This window comes from Pseudophryne corroboree, unplaced genomic scaffold (assembly GCF_028390025.1).
Source record: "Pseudophryne corroboree isolate aPseCor3 unplaced genomic scaffold, aPseCor3.hap2 scaffold_429, whole genome shotgun sequence".
Taxonomy (NCBI): domain Eukaryota; kingdom Metazoa; phylum Chordata; class Amphibia; order Anura; family Myobatrachidae; genus Pseudophryne; species Pseudophryne corroboree.
This window is the reverse complement of record NW_026970061.1, coordinates 535,437-541,963: the sequence shown is the minus strand read 5'-3', so window position 1 is coordinate 541,963 and position 6,527 is coordinate 535,437. Positions and strand designations below refer to the sequence as shown.

Here is a 6,527-nt window from a genome sequence, read left to right as displayed (position 1 = left end):
AAAGAGAAGTATCTGGAAATTGTCCCTAGTTAAAAAAAAAAAAAAAAATTTTATCAACTCCATTTATTTAGTATGATATCCCAGGTGATAGGATGCCGGCAGTCAGAACAACATACTTTATTAAATAACACATCTCAAACTACCATACCCAGGATTCAAACCTATAACCTGTTGAATTCTAATCAAACACCCTACCTATTGAGCTATTTGATCCTGCATAAAAATTGTGAACATTATATGAAGCTATTGGTACTTTGCAAAAAAAAAGAATCAGCATTACAACGCAGCAGATCCATGCAGTTTGCAGCCACACACTACATGTATCTGCTCAGCCACAATGCTGATTATTTCTTCACAAAGTACAAGGTGAGCTCCAAACAGAATTCTCTAGCTTAGAATTATACCTTTCTTTGCCAAACCTAGAAGTCGGGCCCCCCACCCTGGGATCCCCCAGAGGGAGGCCTGCACCGTCATGCGGCAGGCTTGTCCGTTTTGGAAGCAGGCTGATGGGCAGCCCAGGATTGCTTCAGTCTGGGCTTGGCAGGTCTGGAAACATGAGCTTGCTTTGGGTATGCCTGACCTTGGGTACGCTTTACCTGGAGGATGAAAGGGCCAAGAAAAGTACTTTTAGCCTTCTGCGTGGTAGGAGTCATACTAGGTAGGCAAGCTGTTTTAGCAGTAGCCAGATCAGCTACAATCTTATTGAGGTCTTCTCCAAAAGGAGATTCAACTGAGGCAGCACAAGGGAACTCTCATCTGGGGACAACAACTGCAGGGAGAACACATATTTTCAGATGAACATGGTAGGGCAGAAGGCTGCCTAATACTGAAGCACCCCCAAACAACAAATCAAATGCAACTTACTTGACAGAGATGTGCCTGAGCAACGGCCCTCCCCAGCCCTATCCCAAATCATACTTATTTTGCATAGGAGATACCATGGTCATGAAGATTGTTCTCCCAGGGTTAGGTTCATTCATTGCATTCTGGGTATGCTGACCCCTGTGATTTCCCCAAATGTGGGAAACTCGACTGCATTATTTGTGGTAGTGGGGGACTGTGTTTGTGCTTTCCTCTGGTCAGCTCTGGTAAAAGTCAGATTTCTTTGTCTCAGATCTTCCTCTAGCCTTGTTCTTCTTTCGAGAGTTCCCTTGTGCTGCCTCAGTTGGATCTCCTTCACTTGACAGGGGGGTGCCCGAGCAGCGACCCTCCCCAGCTCTAGCCCAACTCCTACTTACCTGCCAGGTGAGATACTATGATCATGAAGTTGCTTCTCCCAGGGCAAGGCTCACCCATTGCACTCTGGGTGTGCTGCCCCTGCGATTTCCCCAAATGTGGGAAACTTGACTGCATAATTTGAGTTTTCCCTGGTCGGCTCTCATGTAATTCAGATCTCTTTGTCTCAGGTCTCTCTCCAGCCTAGTTTGCTGTCTGGTTCCACTTCTTTTTTCTTGAGCCCCTCCCTTCTATACCCTTGTGCACTATCCTGACTTCTCCTCCCGTCTGCTTACTTTGTGCCTCCCAATGCACAATGCAAACTACAGGTAGTGCTGCAGGGCCCACACCCTTTTACTTGCTTTACAGAGCAGCTCTGGAGCTGTTACAGTGCCCAGCTGCTGCAAGAAATCAGCTTGAATGCTTCAGGGGCTGGGGAATGGCCAACATGAGCCCCACACCGAAGGAGGGTGGGGGTGCTTAATGCGAACTAGGGGTCATCCAAGCACCACAAAAGGCCTCCATGCCCTGCACGCTCCTTTTCTCTTTTCATATGCAGACGAGGGTTGAAGCCAACTTTGACCCACTGCTTGGATGACATCACCATATTCAAATCCATCTGCTGCAGGCCATCCCCCAGGAATGCTTGCACTAGTTGTTGCATTTGGTTTGTTGTTTGGGGGTGCTTCAGTATTAGGCAGCCTTCTGCCACCCCATGTTCATCTGAAAATATGTGTTCTCCCTGCAGTTGTTGTCCCCAGATGAGAGTTCCCTTGTGCTGCCTCAGTTGAATCTCCTTTACTTGACAGAGATGTGCCTGAGCAACGGCCCTCCCCAGCCCTATCCCAAATCATACTTATTTTGCATAGGAGATACTATTGTCATGAAGATTGTTCTCCCAGATTTAATTAAGTGATTTTATAAAAAACAGCTAGGAAGCACAATTTAGCAGTGGGTTGCAGAGAAAAAAATAACATTTTAAACCTACCGGTAAATTTTTTCTCTCGTAGTCCGTAGAGGATGATGGGGACTCCGTAAGGACCATGGGGGATAGACGGGCTCCGCAGCAGACATGGGCACTTTAAGAAAGACTTTAGATCTGGGTGTGCACTGGCTCCTCCCTCTATGCCCCTCCTCCATACCTCAGTTAGAGAAACTGTGCCCAGAGGAGACGGACAGTACGAGGAAAGGATTTTTGTTAATCCAAGGTCAAGATTCATACCAGCCACACCAATCACACCGTATAACTTGTGATATACTACCCAGTTAACAGTATGAAAACAACATAGCATCAGTCCAAGACCGATGAAAACTAACATATAACCCTTATGTAAGCAATAACTATATACAAGTCTTGCAGAAGTAGTCCGCACTTGGGACGGGCACCCAGCATCCTCTACGGACTACGAGAAAAAGATTTACCGGTAGGTTTAAAATCTTATTTTCTCTTACGTCCTAAAAGATGCTGGGGACTCCGTAAGGACCATGGGGATTATACCAAAGCTCCCAAACGGGCTCCTGCGGATGACTCTGCAGCACCGATTGAGCAAACAGGAGGTCCTCCTCAGCCAGGGTATCAAACTTATAGAACTTTGCAAAGGTGTTTGAACCCGACCAAGTAGCAGCTCGGCACAGCTGTAGTGCCGAGACCCCCGGGCAGCTGCCCAAGAAGAGCCCACCTTCCTAGTGGAATGGGCCTTGACTGAATTAGGCAACGGCAATCCCGCCATAGAATGCGCCTGCTGAATCGTGTTACAGATCCAGAGAGCAATAGTCTGATTTGAAGCAGGGGTGCCAATCTTGTTGGCTGCATACAGGACAAACAGTGCTTCTGTTTTTCTGACTCTAGCCGTTCTGGCCACGTAAATTTTCAAAGCCCTGACCACATCAAGGGACTCGGAATCCTCCAAGTCACGCGTAGCCACAGGCACCACAATAGGTTGGTTCATATGAAAGGATGAGTCCACTTTTAGCAGGAATTGAGGACGGGTCTGCAATTCCGCTCTATCCATATGGAAAACCAGATAGGGGATTTTATGTGATAAAGCTGCTAATTCCGACACTCGCCTAGCGGAAGCCAAGGCTAATAACATGACCACCTTCCAAGTGAGATATTTAAACTCCACCATTTTAAGTGGTTCAAACCATAACCTTAACACCACGTTAAGGTCCCAAGGGACCACCGGAGGTACAAAAGGAGGCTGAATATGCAGTACTCCCTTCACAAAAGTTTGTACTTACTTCAGGAAGAGAGGCCAATTCCTTTTGAAAGAAAATGGATAAGGCCAAAATCTGAACCTTAATAGAGCCTAATTTTAGGCCCAAATTCACTCCAGTTTGTAGGAAGTGAAGGAAGTGGCCCAGGTGGAATTCTTACGTATGAGCATTCCTGGCCTCACACAAAGAAACATATTTTCGCCATATACAGTGATAATGTTTAGATGTCACGTCCTTCCTAGCCTTTATTAGCGTAGGAATGACCTCATCTGGAATACCCTTTTCCGCTAGGATCCGGCGTTCAACCGCCATGCCGTCAAACGCAGCCGCGGTAAGTCTTGGAACAGACAGGGCCCCTGTTGCAACAGGTCCTGTCTTAGAGGAAGTGGCCACGGATCTTCTGTGAGCATTTCCTGCAGATCTGGATACCAGGTCCTTCGCGGCCAATCTGGAACAATGAGAATTGTTCTTACTCCTCTTTTTCTTACTATTATCAACACCTTGGGTATGAGAGGTAGAGGAGGAAATACATAGACCGACCGGAACACCCACGGTGTCACTAGGGCGTCTACAGCTACTGCCCGAGGGTCTCTTGACCTGTTGCAATACCTCTGTAGCTTTTTGTTGAGGCGGGACGCCATCATGTCTATCTGGAACAGTCCCCACCGACTTGCAATCTGTGCGAAGACTTCCTGATGGAGTCCCCACTCTCCTGGATGTAGGTCGTGTCTGCTGAGGAAGTCTGCATCCCAGTTGTCCACTCCCGGAATGAACACTGCTGACAGTGCGCTTTGATAAAGCTAAATATTTATCTTATTTAAAACCCTTTGTGAGGTCTAAGAACACTGTACGCTATTTGCGTATGGAATACCGTAAGGGTACGCTCGTTGCGTAACAATCGCTTAGCCGTGGTCGAGACGCTCAAGCGTCACGTTCGCTCACGGCCAAGAGATCACAGGCAGGCACGCTATTGGCTGCTGACTAACGTAATGGTTCGCTATAGCGTAACGGACGCTGTATCGGGAGCGGGCTGCTCGAGCGATACAGACGCTCACGAGAATACGCTGTTGGTATCGGGCACACTTATAGGTGAGCGACTACCGTAATGCTACGCTATCAGCGTAGCGGACGCTCGAGACCACGAGGAGATCACGAGCGGCGCCGACGCTCACAATGTTAAACCTTTATGTCTAAACCACAAACAATGTAATTTGCTGTAAAACCTTAGTGTAGAGATAGGGTGTAAATGCAACACTGTATAACCTTATTAACTCAAAAGCTGTTCGAGCGTCACCGACGCTCTGAGAATACTTAACACTATAAGAAATACACAAATACCGTGCTTAGGGTCCAACGCCTAATATATATATTATGAATGTTATACTTGCAAAAGAATTAATACAATACAAGTCATACACTACAATATAACATAGACTAACTAACCAGGTAACTACACAGTAAATACAATACAAGTACGTTTAAGAGAAAATGAGAGAAAGAGAAGAGAGAGAGAGAAAGATATGGCCCATAATAACAAGAAAAGACAATATGATTACGGAGAAAACTTACGCACAAAGGAAACGATCGCATGCGCCTCTGGACATCCAGCTCCCGATTTTCAGCAATGATAACCGATGAAGAGTGAGTGCTGGATGTGATCGGCCTGTCTATTTATGCCCCACACACAATACAATTCAATGGTCCCTACAATCTCATTGTTCATTGGACACAGGAATTCGTCTTCGCATTATAACAAAAGGTCATAGGTTGATTCATACAGGTGGGCTGTGACTATTTCCAACAGCTCAGGTGGGAGGGAAACTGGGTTTCCCGCCGCATGGATAAGTAAGTGCAAATACAGTAAATGTTCATAAACTTCTTATGTCCATAACTATTCGCACGAGCGATTGATCCGCTTCAAACCAACACCGGAATATTGCTAATTAAATACTCTTCCGATGGATACTAAACACCACTGTATTACTCCTGTCTGACCCTTCGTATCAAACAATGAGGGATCTCTCTGTCCAGGAACATACTACATTAACTAAACTTTCAGAATCTATCAAAGGGACCATAATCTACAAAATGCATTATATGGTGAAAATATGTAACGAAAGAGTCGCCCGCTAGACGCACACAATCTCTACCGTAAATGTGCATACCGTGCGCCTGCGGGTGCCCGCAACAGCGAGTATGCGCACGCACGGTAGAGCGCACGCATGCGCAGCAGGGACACATATGAGGTGCAAATATGGCAGTGTGCATCGTGATATTTTTCTGACTTTGACAGTCCACCCTTTGGCAGTCAACAATAACTGCCACTTCCTAAAACATTTCAAAAAGAGAAAAATATATGTCAGGGGTTAATACATTTACATGGTTGGGTAGGGGAGGAGAGGAGAAGGTAGGAAAAGGGTATGACCTAGTGAGATAGCAGAAGCATGTGTGTATGAATCCATGTTTGGGGGGTCATGTATCATCGTGCCGTACGTGTTTTAAATCAAGCTTTGAGGTATTGCGAAGTATACATTTGAATTCCTTCTTATCCCGTGGTACGGGTCTGTGGATGGGCTGTCAAACTTTACCGAGCTTTTTTCGGATTTTGGTTGTAACAAAAATGGGGAGCACATTTTAGTTGATGATACATGAATGGGGGAATATGTGATTGCTGATATCTGTGCCTGTATTCCCTATACTATGTGTGTAATTACCTGAAGGTTGTAGAGATGAAGAAAATACATAGTTACGGTAAATGCAGTGGTATTCTATGTCAGGTTAATGAACATTCGTCGATTGAGGTCTTGTTTGGTGTCTGTTGAATGCAGTCTTCTTTGTGCTTTTGCCCATAAGGTGCGAGCAAAAAGCTTTGTCAATGTCCATAGATTTACAAAAGTGTTGGGCTAGAGTAATTTTAAAATTTCTAGGGAAACTGGGGATCTATGGCATAGTTCATCAAAAATCTGTGTATAAGGTTGTCAAAACTTCTTCTTTAATCCATCTGTTGTCTGTATATCGGCTCATCAAATTCCTCGTCCAAGTGGGTCTTTTTACCTCAGAGGAAAACGGAAAAACAGGTGAAAGAAACGGACCGT

The 6,527-nt window shown here is 45.5% G+C and overlaps 2 non-coding genes across 2 annotated transcripts; both read left to right on the top strand.

The window, feature by feature from the left end:
* Positions 1–914: 914 nt before the first annotated feature.
* Positions 915–1,078, top strand: LOC135026008 (U1 spliceosomal RNA). Its single transcript, XR_010222678.1, has one exon. It is a non-coding gene; the product is annotated as a U1 spliceosomal RNA (small nuclear RNA).
* A 152-nt stretch (positions 1,079–1,230) lies between these two features.
* LOC135025943 (U1 spliceosomal RNA) lies at positions 1,231–1,393 on the top strand. Its single transcript, XR_010222626.1, has one exon. It is a non-coding gene; the product is annotated as a U1 spliceosomal RNA (small nuclear RNA).
* The last annotated feature ends 5,134 nt before the right edge of the window (positions 1,394–6,527 follow it).